Here is a 17,190-nt window from a genome sequence, read left to right as displayed (position 1 = left end):
TGGAGGCTACTGATATCAGAGTCACTGCTTGATAGGGATGGTGCAAACCAAAACGATGGCCCACTCGTCTCAGAGTCAGAGTGACTCTCATCGTCCACTGGAGGTGGTACATGTGTCGCCGGCCGTAGGTCCCTAACGTGACGGAGTACGCTATCAACCTGGACACACTGCTGACTCACCACATCGGTCACTGTGCCCCGTTTATACTTGTCAGTACATCGGTTTCCTGGCGGCTTCACTCAGACAGCATCCCCTTTGGCATATCGATTCCGTTCTATCTCAGTGGCCACAGTTGTATCGGGGTGGATTCCTTTTTCTCGGACACGGTACTGATAGATTGCGTTTTCAGGCGCTGTTCCTGGAGAGACGCCATCCTTTGGCATGAGATTATACCAGTACACAGCTTCTGCGATGGTGCACTGCTTCCTGGCTGCAATTGTTTTGATGCTGCGATGGCTTCTCTCAGCTATACCATTGCCAGAAGGCACATAAGCGCATCTAAGCCGCAGCCACACACTCCATTCTTGTACGAACTACCTCATCTGATGGCTGCAAAAGGCTGGGTCGTTGTCCGTCAGCACTTCATCGGGCGCACCTCTTTCACAGAACACGGATGACAGCTGGCGAATAATGTTGCAAGAGTCCTGGCGCCCGAGGAGTCTCCAGACTGCGAAACGTGTAGGCCCACAATCGATGAGGGTAAGGAAGTGGTTGCCACCGTAATGTGTGATGTCCATGCTAACTCTCTGCCACTTACCACTCACTCCCAACTCCTCTTTCTTCCATCATGCTGGAGCTGGGTCGATGGATTGGCAGGCCTCGCAACTTTTCACCACTCTTCGGATATCTTTTTTTTCTACTACTGGATCAATCATCTTGGCAAAGTACAGTGTCCGCTTGATGCCAGGATGTCCACACTGTCGATGAATGTTCATGATGCGCGCTGCATCCACATTACACACAACTGCTGCACATGTGTTTTGCAGATTATCAGAAACTCTCCGAGCACCAGCCAGAAGCCATCGTTGAGGGACTTGTCAGAGCATCTGCTCTGTTGAACGCAGACCTGATCAACACTACGTCCACAGTCAGGTCATACTCTATGATGGTGTCGACCAAGGTGGCAAGCCGTCTTCGAATTAACATCTCACTCGATGCTCGTGTCGTCAGCCGTGCTCTTCCACTTAATGTATCGGTTATCCACCGATGAGTGCATGCCGAGTCAGTCATGATATGTAGAAACTTGGCTTGCCATTGAAGCGCCAAGTTAACGCCCTTCAATGTGGCATCAAGTTCGGCCAGGTTTATGTGCCTCGAATCATTCTCTGACCGAAGCCAACAGGCATCTTCAATAATGGAATCATTAACTGCCAGGGCAACTCCAAGGGCCAGTGAACTAGCATCCACCCAGACCGTGAACTCATTCCCGCTGACGCAACACTTTCCCTGAACGGGGTCATCACTGGTCACCCTGGACACAGTCTCTGTCAGCATGCTCCTTAGGGTGACATCGTGTACTGTATCGTCCCATCCCGACGACACGGCTGTTGCACGTCTTTTTATGGCCGCCACGGCCACCTTGAGCCAACCGCACACAGGGAAATGGCCTACCATCTTTCCACAAAGCGAAAACACTGTTCGTCGAGTGATGTTTGATGGGACCTTGGGGACGTGACTTCCTCTTCTTCAGCAAAGTCCCTCCTTGCTATTGCGCACGTGCAGGCCGAGAACTTTTGCTCCATCGCACAGACGCTCTGGTTCCTTACATCTCAGTCCAAAGCTCTCAAAGTGCATTCTAACCGATTGCGCTGACATGAGGCTCTCATTGACGAATATATCATCGATGTATGAGGTTGCACTGCCTCATCTTGCTGCCGGATAGCATGCATGATTGCTCTCATAATGCCTGGTGCCACATTTAGACCGAACCCTAGCCTGGTTAGACAATATCGGGTTCCTCCAATTTCCACAGTCTGAAATGGCCACAATTTCTTCTCAATGCGTATTTGCAGATAGGTCCTGCGTAGGTCCAGAGTTGCCACGTTCAATCGCTGCTGTCGCCACTCCCTTAATTTGAGTGCACACACATCAGCCCTTGCCGTATATGGGTCGACATGCTCATTGAGCTCACGGTAGTCTAGGACCGGGCGGACCTTTTGTTTGGTCTCTTGTACGACGGCCATCAAGGGAATCAGCCCTCGCGGGGGGGGGCCAAGCTCATCCTCTGGGTATGGAAGAAGCCAGCCATTGTCGGTCCACGTTTGCAGTTCTTCTTCATACTGTTCCCTTAGCCACATGGGTGGGGGATATTCCGATAACCGGTTCCGCAAGGATATTGGTGGCTGGTCGTTTGACCACTTCCAAGACGCCGTCCATGCATTGGTATTTCTATCACACTCTGCATGAAAGTCAGGCTCGTCGAGAGTTATGGCAGCACAAACATGTTCCTCACATCGGGAGAACTGTACCTTGCCGGTTCTGTCCACAGTAATTCCACCCAGTTGTGTAATCAAGTCCATGCCCAAGAGTAGGTCGTACCCGAGAAGATCTCCCTCCACAACCAGGGCTCGCACGGCTACTGCAGGCCCGTCGTTGATACTTGCGTGGATAATGCTCACCCAACAAGAGGTTAGTGACCCTCCGCCTACAGTTAGTACCGGAATTCTCTCTGCTTTCCAAGTGGCACAGCATATCTTGCTTACGAGAGTCTGGGTGCACCCAGTGTCCACAAGCGCGAGGCGCTCGCTTCCATTAATGTGTATGCTTACAGTGGGTAGCGCCCTGCTCAATGACGATCTGGGGAGAATACTGGCGCTGTAGCTTCTTCCCCTTGCCCGTTTCTCGGACAGGTGCGGGCAAGGTGTCCGCGTTTTTTGCACTTGTAGCACTGCGTCCCGTCAAGTTTCCGAGTTGATTGACGTGACGAAAGACAATCACGGGCCAAATGGTTGGGTCCTCCACACTTATAGCAGGTTGTAGCTGCGCCCAGGTCCTGCAATCCAACCTGTGATGGTTGTACAGCTGCCGCTTGGTCTATAGTGTTAGGGCTTTTCTTTAGTATTGCTCGTGCCCGTGCCAATACTTCCGATATGTCCATCTCGTTCACTTGGAATGAGGCACGGAGCAGATCTTCCACACTCTTAGGTAATCCTGCAACAAAGGCGCACACTAAGCCTTTGTCTGACATCCCTCCAAAAAGGACCGATAGCTTTTTTAGCTCAGCCAGATACACATCCACCGTTTCCCCGGGATGTAATTTTCGGGCCATGAATTCCTTCCATGCAGTAACTGGATCTAACGCAAATGCTGTAAAAAGGGCGCGCTTGATGCAGGCAAAATCTGTTTTCTTCTCATCAGCCAACTGCTAGTATACTGCATATGCTCCCTCAGTGAGGCGCATTGGGACCACGCATTCCATACGCTTCACCCCACTGAGCTGACATATTAATTCTGCTTTTTCCACCCATTCCTGCACTGAGTGATCAGTGCTACTGCCATCAAACAGGGGAATTAGCTTGGGGTCAAATCCTGACGTCATGCCGGAATAGCTTGTGTTCGTTACAACTCTACTTTCAACCGAGTCGTTGTTTGTTTCGTTCACCACACTCTTTTCTTCTACCTCTTCTTTTACACACGTCCGTTCGCTTTAGTGACTAAAAATCGTCTGTCCTCCCGCTTTCCTTTCCTCGTTATTTATGGAATCAGTGTACGAGATTCTCCGAGATTCCCCGAGATTCTACGAGACTTTTTTCCACATAAACGCATGCGGGCGCCATCTTGATTATCAATTTGTGCTTTGCATGCACAAACGCGCAGCCGCTTTAACGGTAAGCCACATCTTTCTCCACACAATTATATCCCCTTTCTGACTTTTTTTTTATATGAGTATAATTAATTTGCATTATTCAGATCATACGTTATATATTGTTTTTATACGGAGTGTCAGCAAGGACTCGTGACGTAACAGATAAAGTACTAATCAAATTCAGTTCTAAGTGACACTCTTATGGAGGTTGAAAAGTCAATCCTCAGTGCGAAGGATACGAAGAATACAATTATGAAATACTTGCTGATACAAACAAAACATGGTATCGATATGGATTTCATGAAGGGTTCCGTTTTATAATTGTGTGCAGATACCCGAGTTCGACAAGATACACCTGAAGTTTCATGGGTGGAAACGTTGTGCGAATAACACTCAAGATAAGAACAGTAGTTCGAATAATGCAAACTAGTGGGACCTGTAGAAATTCCACAGCAGCATCTTTCATATTTAATATATTGCCGCTGGTCATTCTGTGGACGTTTAACGTGAATGCAGACCCCGGGATATTATTGTAGCCCTTTTATGAAAATCATAAAAGTATTTAAATAATTTGGTTAATGTAGTGTCAGAATATATCTGGTTATTACGGTTTATTTTCAATATCCTTATAAGCGCTTGTAACATATTCTCATTGTGTGGACGCCCGGCGCGAACGGAAACCCCATGATATCATTAAACCATCTTTAGGCAGATCAGATACTACTCCTGAATCCTAGATAGAAGACCAAGAAGGTATATTTTAGTTTCACGTAGGTCCATTGTTTTTTGTTTAATTGTCTTTTTATATGGAGCCTTCGGTGATCGGGAGGTCCTATTTTTTAAAAGGAAGATTAGGTGATAACATACAACGAACACTAAATTAGTATATAGATACGCTAATTAAATGTTCGTAGTATGTTATTGCCTTCTATCCTTTTTTGAATAAATAGAACCTTCCGATTGAATAATTTGTCATCTGAAAACCGTGACACACGTACGTACGTACTAGATACGTTAAAGGTACTACGGTATTAATATATAGATGACACAAAATATTCCTGATTTATTAATATAAATGGATAAGCATTTAATAGTTCGTTAATTTCAATACAAATTTATTTATCTTTCAATTTGACCTTAAAAGAAAATGAAAGAAGAGATCAATTTGCTTTGGCAATATGATAAAGTAAGGTAAAATTTAACAATCTTATTAACTCGTTCAGAACTTTACGACGTTTTTCGTAAATCGTCCGAATAATTCCGACCCTAGCACGGCCTTTATCCTGAATAAGTGCCAGTATTCAAAAAATTTTGGCTTGATACGTGGTAAGTTATTACACTATCCGAGTGTTCAGGCTAGGATCAAAATATAGTATCTGTTCTTATTAATTTATCTATTTTGGACTATTATCCTCATCTTTTTTTTAGTTGTTGTTTCACGACCTTTCAGTCAACTATTCCTCTGGCCGTCGTCAGATGGTAACCGCGACGAGACCGAAACTCCGAATCTCCTAACTGCATCCTCAGCAATTACTGCCTTCCATAATTGTTGGCCAAAAAACGTGGTGAGACGACAACAACTATGGAAGGCAGTAATGGCTGAGGATGCAGTTAGGAGAGTCAGAGTTCCTATCCCGTCGCGGTTACAACCTGACGAAGGCCAGAGGAATAGTTGGCCGAAACGTCGTGAAACAATAACTAAAAAAAAGATAAGGATAATAGTCCGCAATAAATAAATTAATAAATAATACTCATCTCAATAATAAATTCCAATTAATTAATATATATAGTACCTGTTCTATCCTTAGTCCTTTTACCAATTATTTGTATTTGCATGCTTCACATAAAAATGAACTTTTGTCTAACTTTCCTCTCACTTGTTAAAAGTCAAAACAAGTTATCAGGATGATTATTATGTTTTATTTTTTTTTTAGTTTATTTTCATTATTACCAGGTAGTAAAATATGCTTAATTATATTTTAATCCAAGCATATTTCGTATTTATCATTACAGAGTCAATTCTCTATTGAATATTATATTGTACCTAATTCAAAGTAGTGATTTCAAAAGTTGTTCAAAGAATAACTTGAGTGCGTTTCCTAGCGATGTAAGTCCTAGATATGACCGTAAACTATATCCAATGGCGAGGCTCCAGCTTGCAGGCTTTGGGGAGTGTGGAGCCACCTTTTAATTACCATTGCTCCCAGGTCCACTCTGACCCGGAGTGGTAATACCTGTTAGGGTCCCAGCTATGGGTTAAATAGAAACCAACTTGAAAACAACAAATATATTCTATTAAAAAAATTACTTCAAAATCTTTGGATTCGGCATTAAATAACCCGAAAAAGGTTGATATGCCGTAAAACAAAAACAACCAACCAACCTATCGATGTAGCTATTGAGAGATCAGTAAAAAAAATTTAATATCGAACGACATGAAGAAATGAACTGAATATGAGCATGAGCAGAAAGAAATACGAATATGTCAGCAAGTTGAAATAGACCATTTTGCATTTCAACTTGCCGATGTGTGTACGCGTTGTTCATCCATCCAAGCAAAGACTTTACTCATTATAAACTATCTTTGAAGTGTAATTGCTATTTCATGTTAATTACAGTGCTATGTGACTAGAAGTTTTAGAATTTACCGGTTATATATTTACACATATAAACACACACATACATCTGTTTTATTTATATAAATAACTTTATTCATTTTCTAGAAGGCTTTGATTTAATTGACCAATTTATATTTTTAAGGAAAACTGGCTTAATGATATAATTTACAATTATTTTCGCCATTGTCATTTCCTAAAATTGATATAAAGTTCCGAAAAAAAAATTCGTGTAATGATTTCTTTATGGTAATTTGAAACTTTCGCAAACCATGGCTTGTTATAGTTCTAAAATCAAGCCTCTTTGCATGGTCATTAGTTTCCAATCTTCTGATTCCTTAGTTCTTAGTTTGTGCTGCTCAGGAATAGTCCAAAGTATCTTACAAGCAATGCTGACTAGATGTTTATTCCGTATCCTAGATTTCTATTATATAATTTCGTTTCTAAATATTTACTTTTTTTTCTCAGATATTCTTTTCCAACCCCCTCTTTCATTTCTCTTGATTTGATAGTGTCTGCTCCCAGAACTCACAGATATTTACACGTATCATGTTAGCCAAACACCCTTGTCTCCTCTTAATTATTCAGTTTTATCTCCTTCGCTGTCTTTACTTTTTTCATTTACGTCTTTAGTAGTGCACATCTTTTTGATTCAAAATTCGATTTCGATGCCTCGATCGAATATTCTGGTCATGTTTATGGGGTTTTCCAGTTACCTTTAGCTTTTGCGATTAGATTAGATTCGTCCATATACCCGAGGTGGTTTATGTTCTTTGTGTATAAACCGTATATTCAATTTCTGAGTTTGTTGCAGAGTGGCATCCTTAGTAGTTGTGATAGAGGATTTCCTTGGAAGATGTTTTCTGCCTTCTCATCTCAGTAATGTTTTCTTTCAGCAATTAAGGTTCAGTCTCTATGACCCCATCGTGTTCTTAATTCCCTTTTCAGTATCTTGTACATTCTTTATCATGTAATTACAAAACTAAAACAGAGACCCCAAAAAATTGAAATCTTGTTAAAGAATTTTTTTTATCATAAATTAAAAACACAAATATAGCACTTGGCAACAAGTATGAAGAATTTTACCAGTACTATCTTCTTGGAAATTCGTTATTACGACTTGCCTTACACCTCCGCCTGTTACAAGAACAGCGGCCTGTTCTTGTAAGTGAGTAAATATAAAAAAGGATAGTCAAGGATTCGAACTTGCGAAGCAAGATTTGGAATTGAGAATTCCAATCATAAGTTAAAATAAATACAGAATGAAAATAAGGAATGTGGAATTGCCATTGTTTAGCTCACACAAAATAGTTAGATATCTGTTTATTGAAAAATTGATGAGTTTTGTTTCTGTTATGAAAATGAAAATTAAAATAAGGAATTTAAAAACGGACAATGGAAAATGTTATTTGTAAAGTGGGTTACGAAAATTAGGTTAGAGGGTCGGCTTTGTAAGAAAGATTTGAATAACAATGCATGCTTAAACACGGAGGCATGTCATGCCATGTGTCTGAGAGGCACGTGCTGGTCATGCACTTACGTCATGAGTTATGAATTTAGTTAGATAATCAGAATCAGGATCAGTCAGTGTGAAGAAATGAGAGGAGTTAGACGAGAGAAGCTAGATGAGTCAAGGCATCCTCTGGGAAGCGCGAGGTTTTAGAAGTAACCATGTAAACAATTTTGGATCCCTGAAATACAGAATCATGTCCGACCGGTCGAAGAAATAAACGTATCATCATGTATTTTCATAACTGCCGTCTTGTGTTGTCTCATTCTACCAAAACAAAGCTAAAGTGAAATTGTATTAATATGAACTTTGTGTTTATAAAAATGTACAACTGTCAAAACGTAAATGTCAAATGCACTCTCGGTCTATCTATCAAGATATTAATAAATCTCCTCTCATTGAATTACAGGCTTGGTTATCCCGTATTATTCTGTACCCTGTCTGTCTCTTTATATATAAGACTGTCTCTATCTCATAATATGTCTCTCTCTTTATATATACGCGATATATCAGCACACAACATGAAACGCTAAGACTCTCTACTAAGATTCACTGCTAACACGAACAACAATATATTACATCAGTCCTCTTCAAATAAGAACAATGCAACACGCCGAATATAGATTTCGAACCTTGCAAAGTAGCCGGAAACATTGTTATGCTAAATTAACTTTACTTTGAACATGAAAGAAACGATAGTGTCAGACTGAACTTTCTTCTTGTTTTTTGACTTGATTGAACAATGCGTATTTTCACCTTAAGAAAAAAAAAAGATTATAATCCAATTAAAAAAAAACATAACGAAGTAAATAAATGAGTATTATTATAATGGTGATAGTAATTGCTGTGGTTGCAAGGTTGAACAATAATTAGTAAGGAAATACAATGAAGACGCAAACAACAAGATGACGCAATAATAAATGTATTAAAGAAAAGGTATATTTACAATATGTACAAATGACGGTGTCGAGTCAGAGAGTCTTGGTGGGAGGACATGTACGCTCTTCGGCGTCACTTCCGGTGGCATTTGAGTAAGACACACCAAGGCCAACCTAGGCTTGCCATTTATAGTGTTATGTTATTCGCATATGCAAATAAGTTGTTGCCACCACAACAGTAATAATAGCAGTAATAATAACGTTCGATTTGGACGGGCGCGATGTGGAGTTTAAAGAAAATCATAACAAAAAACAAACTTAATATTAGACGAGCACGATAGAAACGGTCGTAAAATGGAAATAAGAGAAAAACAAAAAAACAAAAAAACAAAACACAAACTAAGAATCAAAAATGATAATAAGAAAAATACTAGGAATAATTATAATACCGAGTATAATGCTTATTATAATAACTCCAGCCATGGGTCAAATAGCATAGAAGGTAGAAAGTCTCCAGTAAACCATATTGGGGACAGCATATCTAATGGTAGTAAATGCTTGATGTTAGGCAACAGTAGTTTTAAATACCTGGTTGAAACCTGGCGGAGTTTAACGACATTCCATGGCAAAAATTGACTCGTTAACAAGAGTAAGCAATTCTGAGATGGTATCTCAATAAAAATACTAGGGAAGGAAAATCTTGCACAAAGTATTCATTATATTATTCCAATATGAGCATTAAAATTTTTAAAACTAAGAACACCGTAAGTTGGTCCGGAACATCAAGTGCAAGTGATATGTACGGCAGGGAAAAGAACGAGTCTAGTTTACTTCTATGTGATCATGAAGTTGGTACTCATTTTACGTTAAATTTATAAGGAGGAAAGTGGCTCCCCACCCCAAAATGTAAAATTCTTTTCTATTAAAAAAAATTCCTTTTGTATTTTCTTCAAATGCCGTTGAAACGTATTAGCCAAAATTAGATTTGTATTTCGTTTTAGGAGGTAAACTACTCTAGTTTAGGTCGTAAAAATATACCAAATATTTTTTAAAATATGTAAATTGATCAAATTGTTTCTTTGTTTTTTGTTTTATATTAGAAAATAATTGTTGTTTTTTGTTTGAAAGCAATTACAACTTGTGATGAAAGTACAATTAAAATCGTTTTAAAAATTTGGGAATGCTAAAAACGTACATAATCTTTTTATTATCTTCGATCTAATATCGTTTTGTTTATATTAGAATTCTTAAAAAAGCAATATACAGAAATGTAAGGGAAAAATGAAATAAGGAAAGAACCATTCGGAAGATGCGATGTAAAAAAAACATCCACCGCAAAAAAAAAAAATATATATTTGTGTATTTTATTGCAAATGAATAAAAAAGTAAAATAAGCGGAACCATTTTATTTATTTGCAATGCAAACCAATTAAAAAACAACTTATCTACGTTGTTATTTATTTATTTATATTCGTTTAAAAATAAAATGTATAAATCTGTTGTAAAATATATAAAATAAGAAATAGACGATCTCCATAAACTGTCGATTAAAAAAAAAGAAAAGTTTTATGGCTTTGTTTTTACTTTTTACGCATGCGCATCGTAAAACGGAAGCAGATACACGGTTTCAACGCGTATATGCTTCCGTTTTATGATGCGCATGCGTAAAAAATAAAAACAAAGCCATAAAACTTTTCTTTTATATATATATATATATCATTGCAATAATTATTAATTGATTTTTTTTCTTATTCAAGATTAAAAGCAAAAATCAGACAAATAAATAAATAAATAAAATGCTTTTATTTTACTTATAAAGAATAAAAATAATGCCTCCCTTCATAATAACGATAATTACATTTTCTATCTCTCACCCCCCCAAAAAATCATGCCAATTATAGCTTTATAGATGTTAACAATTATTTTTATACCTACATCCACTAGTATTTCATGCTTACGTAATCATCAGTGTAGCAGGCGACAATTACTGCAAATTGGGAGATTCGAACCCAGTTACAAGCTCAATCTTTATGCTAGCATTATATCTCCAAATTACCAGCAATTAACACTGGAATTTAGTTAAATTAGATACGTATAAATGCTAAGTCGTCAAGCATGAATAGTAAACGGCCAGAGTATTCAAAGAAAAGTCAGAATATTGTAGGCTGTACTTAAGTTTACCGCTTTTCTTGATTCCCTAAATAGGGCTCAACTTCAATTTCTTAAGGGATTTATAATATGTGCGCACTTTTTTAAAGATTCATCAGTTTCTTTTTATGCAACGTTGATAGATGTTAGCAAGATATAATTCGATTTATTTTTTGTTTGAGAAATTATTTCATCTGACTCAAGGCAAAAATGAAGTAACTGTACTTATTAATACATAATTGCTTACTTTGGTCAACTTTTCACTTTCTATTATTTGGATTATTCGGACTATTGTTTTCACCGTGAGTTTTATTTAGACAATGCTTCGCCGTCGGTTCCTTCCGTAACGGATATAGTATTAGATAAAATTCAGTAATAAGGTAGAATCCCCCGAGAGTTAAAGGTTCAACCCTCAGTGCGGGTAATAATCAGAATGCAATTGTGAATTACTCCAAACTTATACTCGGTCATGATGGAAGGAAAGCGTCTTATCCTTGCCTATTCGAAATTTCATGTAGATTCCCGAGTTCGACAAGAAACGCCTGAAATAAAGTTGAAGATTACATCGACCGAAACGTCGTGAAAATAACACTCCTGATGAGGACAGTGGTCTAAATAATGTAAATTATAGGTGTCGTTCAAAAGTAAGGCCTCCCATTTTTTTTAACTCAAAAAGTAAAATGTTTAAGAGTTACGGGAAAGAAGGAAAGAAGGTGGTGCAATTAGCACAAGCAATCTTTTGTGCTCCAAAATTTATTTTTCTACATAGTAATCACCATTCTTAATGTACTTTTGCAAGCCTCTTCTAATGTCTCGGTCGTAAAAGTCCGTCATATTTCTGTCGCCACTCTGAAATCAACGAAACCATCTCCTAAATATGCTGACATTAACTGAATCAACTTTCACCAGGTAACGGTGGATGTTGATCGGTTCAATTTTTTCTGCATGGAAGAATTCAATGACATTTATATTTCTGACGCACGCCTATGACAGGAGTTGTTTTCTTAGCGTCTCACATCGTCAATGGTCCTGGATATGACCTTAAACTATATCCAGTGGTGAGACCCCAGCTTGCGGGCTTTGGGGAGTGTGGAGCCACCCGTTAATTGCCATTTCTCCCAGGTCCACTCTGACCCGGAGTGGTAGTACCTATTAGGGTCCCAGCTATGGGTTAAATAGAAATCGACTTGAAAACAACAAATATATTCTATTTAAAAAAAAATTCTTCAAAATCTTTGGATTCGGCATTAAATAAACTGAAAACAAAACCAACCAACCAACCACATCGTCAATATTTGCCACAGATAGATGAAACTTTCAAGTCATGAATGCATAAGTTCAGTCATCATAACAATGCAATTTGCTGTCACTTCTGATCCATTCGCGCGAAATCAGAAAATGGGAGGCATTATTTTTTAAACGTCCGTCATATGAATCCTCATCTAAAATATTGAGAAAAAAAACAAAACAAAAAAAAATAAACTAAAAAAAAGGGGGGAAACTATATACTGTGTAATATATAATTATTTCCATTTGTTGGATCTATTTGCAATATTTGTTTTTCTTAGAGGACAATTAATATCTTATTTTGAGATTCGACACCATAGACGTTCATTGGTGAACATGCGTCGCAATTTGTTAGGTATCACCCAGTCACGATATTTGTACAGTTTTTCTTTTGTCAGTATCAGTTCCATCCCATAGAGTTAGGAAAGAACAAATAAAAACAATGTTAATGTTTCGATACAATGAAAACTCAACACACCGTCGTCGTTCTGAATCAATGTAAACTTTCACTATGGCTTCCTTGTAATCTATACGACGCGACAAGAAATTATTGCATGCATTCCATGTGTATTCGCACGCATAACACACGAGCATCATTGAAACAGTCCGGAAAGGATGACACTCATCTCAAGCAATACATTAGAAACATTTACTGTTGAATAATATAATCTCGGATCTTACCAACTCAATTGCTGCATAATGATAATGGTTTTCACTAATGGGCGAGAAGACTAAGGTTCAATCCTCCGTCATTTCAAAGACCTGAAGATGATACTTGATCCATTATAAAGTAAAGTAATCCTGGAAAAGATGTGATGCCCTCCTCTACATCTCGGTGTAATAACTAATGAAAAACGGACCTTCGTGTCGCCCTCGACTATAGTCGACAAATAATTTTTTTTACTTAATAGTATCTGCATATTTTATTAAACAACAAATACGATCAATTTAACATAAAATATTCCGTTAGACCCTAAGAATGACATTATAACACCAATACTAAAAAACGTAGCGGGACGAATAAAAGTGTTGATTTCAATCAGGTCTTTTTGACAGTTTTTTTAGGTGGAAGCTTTAATCTTTAATACAGACGATAATAGCTACGAATAACATGATCACTAATTGACATTTTTATATATTCATGGTTGAGGGAACGAGAATAACCGACCACGGTTGATTAAATAAAAGAATTTAGTTTGAAATTTCATATAGATCCTTACGTTCGGTATAATGTTTGAAAAAATACGTCGGATAAAGATCAGGGGTTACATCGGCCGAAATATGAAAATAGAATCCTGATGCGAATAAGAGTCCGAATAATTAAAGTAATAAAACTGTTTGATATAAAGTCATTTAAGACTTGTAAATTGTTAGCAACTTGATTCATCATGATTTCATGATCAAAAAATATCGTATTAAATGTGATTTTAAAAATCGCCAATCATTAGTATTATGAACATGAATTATTTAAAAGGAAATATGATTGGGAAATTAGTCAAAACTATTTATTTTGGTTTATCACTTATTTGCAACCTAATTGTGTTAGAATAAAATACAACATATCGGCGTTATAAGACTTTAAAGTTCGTGGATACGCTGATTCTGAATAAAGGCAGCCATTTTGTTTAAGTTATGACTAAAAAAGGCCCACTTTACTATAAATCGGTATACACGTGGAATTTAAAGACTTAAAATTTTTATTCCAATTTCTGCGGAATTCGCTCAATTTACAATATATACATCATGTACGTCTGAAAGTCGAACAACCGCCTGGCGAAGTAAAGGATTTCCGGAAATTGAAATATGGACGCAAGTAAGAGCATATTACAAACAAAAATAGTTAGATTTATTTCAAACTAGCAGGACCTGTTGCTTGGCGTTGCCCGAGGAGGAGGTATGTGAGAATGTTAAGTATAGAAAATATTAAATAATCATTTTGAGTGCTAAGTCCATGTGTATCCGTGGTACTCGCTGGTAATATGGCACAAAGCCAGAAAAGATTAGTTAAGTTCACCCCCTCATCTCAAAAGGAAACAAATTAAACTATGATTATCTGGTGCATCATGATGTGTGAATCACGTGAATTATAGACTGGAGAAGTGCACCAGAAAAAATTAACAGGAATTTTTAACACAAATGTTATGCAATAAATAATTGAAAGCGAAATGCAATGAATGATTTCTTAGGTAATTATTAAGAGTAAGTAAATGCAATGAATGGTTTTCTTAGGTATTTATTTAGAGTAAGTAATTGATAAAAAACTTGTACTGAAACTCCTGAAATAAATGAAAAAATGATAAGTGGTGATTGTTGTAAGTAAAGAAAAATGTAATATTTACATAAGTAAATGTTAAGATCACAAAAATAGAATTTGTTTAATATGTTAAACTGCCTTAAAGTTATCTATATATTAATACAATAGCGTGTGTTCTTTTGTGTGTCGCGCTTATATCCGGGTCGGGTAAGTGTTATGAAATTCCATTAAAAAATTGGGGTCACTGTTGAGGCAAAGCTAATAAAAATGATTTGTTCTTCTTGGCCTTTTGGCCAAGATCAAAGTGTAGTATCTTCAGGTATTACATTTCAATTTCTTCTCTATCAGTGGAGGAGAAATCCTCCACTGATAGAGAAGAAATTTACGACTATGACAATTTTTTTCCGTTTCTCCACGTTAAAAATCGACCCTGGTGTCGAAATCTGTCCCGTGGGGAGGCATTGTAAATAGGTACAATATTTAATGTAACAAAATTTCAACATTACAAAAGTAACTGGGGCAAGTAATTTCTGATTTAATTACAAAATGCCCAGGAAATGCCCCTTCTGATTAATTATGAATTCACTGGAAATGTCTCTTCCGATTAATTATAAGATGCCCTGGAAAATGTCCCTTCTGATTATTTTTTTTGTTTACTTGTCTCTCCACAAGGGCAGAGTTGGGCATGAGGTCGGTTAAAAATTTGGGCGGAAACCAGATCCTCAAAAGGGGAACTCTGGTCAGTAACAAAAATTAAAATTGTATCAGTAATGAAGGATTTCTCCTCCATTAACTAAGACCAAAAAAGGGGGATTTAAGTCACTGGAATGCTGAGACTGATACTACACTCAGAAATTCATGTTGAAGCAATGGTTTCCTAAACCCTAACCGTGTTTTTACGTACTAATTTCGAAAAGCTGCTGAAACAGTTTATGATTTAAACATTACTTTATTTCAAGTATACTTCAAACAGTGGGTGGGGGATATGAAGTCAGTCCCGGAAATGACTTAAACCGTTTACTATTTAGACATTATTTCATGTGTATTTTTAACAGTGGTGTGGATGAAATCAGTCCCGGAAATGGCTGAAACGGTTTACGTATTAAACATTACTTTATTTAATGTATATATATTACACTTGGTGGGGGATATGAAGTCAGTCCCGGAAAGGGCTGAAACAGTTTACTATTTAGACATTACATTATTTCATGTATATTTTTAGCAGTGGGGTGGCAGACATGAAGGCAGTTCAGGGTTTGAATGAGATAAGTGCACTTATATACTAGCAGAAAACGTCGCCCAGTATTGAATGAGATAGGTGGAAAACATATAGTAACAGAATACCCAGTGTCGTCCGGGATCGAATGAGATAGGTGAAAGATATATACTAGCAGAATATGCGGTGTCACCCGGGATTGGATAAGATAGGTTGAACATATATACTATGAGAATACCTGGAATTGATTGATGTGTTTGTAATGAAATAATCAGCCCAGGCAATATATCAAAGTTATTATTTAAGTAAGGGGGAGTGATATAGTGGGTTAAAGTTATGAACATTATTGTCGAGATTAGTAATATATCAAAGAATTATGAAAAATGATGAAATGTGAGTTACTTGATTGTTGTGTTTGTAATGAAATAATAAGCCCAGACCATATATCAAAGTTCATATTTTAGTAAGAGGGGGACGATGATGTCGGTAAAAATGATTAAAAAATGATTGTCGAAATTAGTAACATATCCAAGAATTATGAAAAATCATGAAATGTGAGTTAATTGATTGGTGTGTTGGAATGAAAAAATCAGCCCAGACAATATATCAGTCATTATTTTAGTAAGGTGTGCGATATGGTGAGTTTAAATGATGAAAAATTATTGTCGAAATTAGTACCATATCCAAGAATTACGAAAAATTATGAAATGGGAGTTAATTGACCGGTGTGTTTGTAATGAAATAATAAGCCCAGACCATATATCAAAGTTCATATTTTAGTAAGGAGGCGATACAGTTTTAATAAAAGGGCTAGAATAATATGACTGTGCCTTCCTTCATGCTGAACAGTAGTAGTTTTTGTAATCTTTAATAGTGAATGTGAAGTGCACCTGGATATTTAGTGACATAAGTTTGTGTACATGGAATGGAGCATTCACTTTGTTATTAGAATAAAGCTCTTGGATATACAATATTTGATGTTGTACCTTCTGGTGCCAATATATATAGACGTTGTGGGGAGCCTACCCATGGGTGCAATACCAGATGACGCCACAGCCACATCTATTTTTCCTTCTGACTTAACCTTTGTAAGAATCAGCTTAGTAACACATGTCTTTCCTGTACCTCTCGATGCATCAAGGAATATGAGGCCACCCTTCTGATCTACCTTATAAACTACAGTGCGAAAAACATGAATTTGCTCACTATTTAGGTATGCAATACCACCACGAACAATTGATGCTTGCTCATGCGGTTAATAGCTAATTTCGTGTGTCCAGGCAGTAATGAATGGATGTGTATTAGATCGATTAGGTAAGGTAAAACCTAAATTTGTGTCTCACCATTCATCTTCAATATGAACCAAAGCCATATTAAAGATTTTGTCTGAAAATGTTATATCAACCCCAGGATGTTGATTGCGTTCCTTCAGTGGGAAATCTTTATTTCACTTTTTTGTTTTATTTTACTTCAGTCG

At 37.3% G+C, this 17,190-nt stretch overlaps 1 pseudogene; it reads left to right on the top strand.

The window, feature by feature from the left end:
- The first annotated feature begins 14,770 nt into the window (after nucleotides 1-14,770).
- Nucleotides 14,771-14,913, top strand: LOC145292595 (U2 spliceosomal RNA; annotated as a pseudogene).
- The last annotated feature ends 2,277 nt before the right edge of the window (nucleotides 14,914-17,190 follow it).

Source organism: Euprymna scolopes, chromosome 13 (assembly GCF_053919585.1).
Source record: "Euprymna scolopes isolate OS-2025 chromosome 13, ASM5391958v1, whole genome shotgun sequence".
NCBI lineage: Eukaryota > Metazoa > Mollusca > Cephalopoda > Sepiida > Sepiolidae > Euprymna > Euprymna scolopes.
The sequence above is the reverse complement of the archived record's forward strand: the minus strand, read 5'-3'. Positions and strand labels throughout refer to the sequence as shown.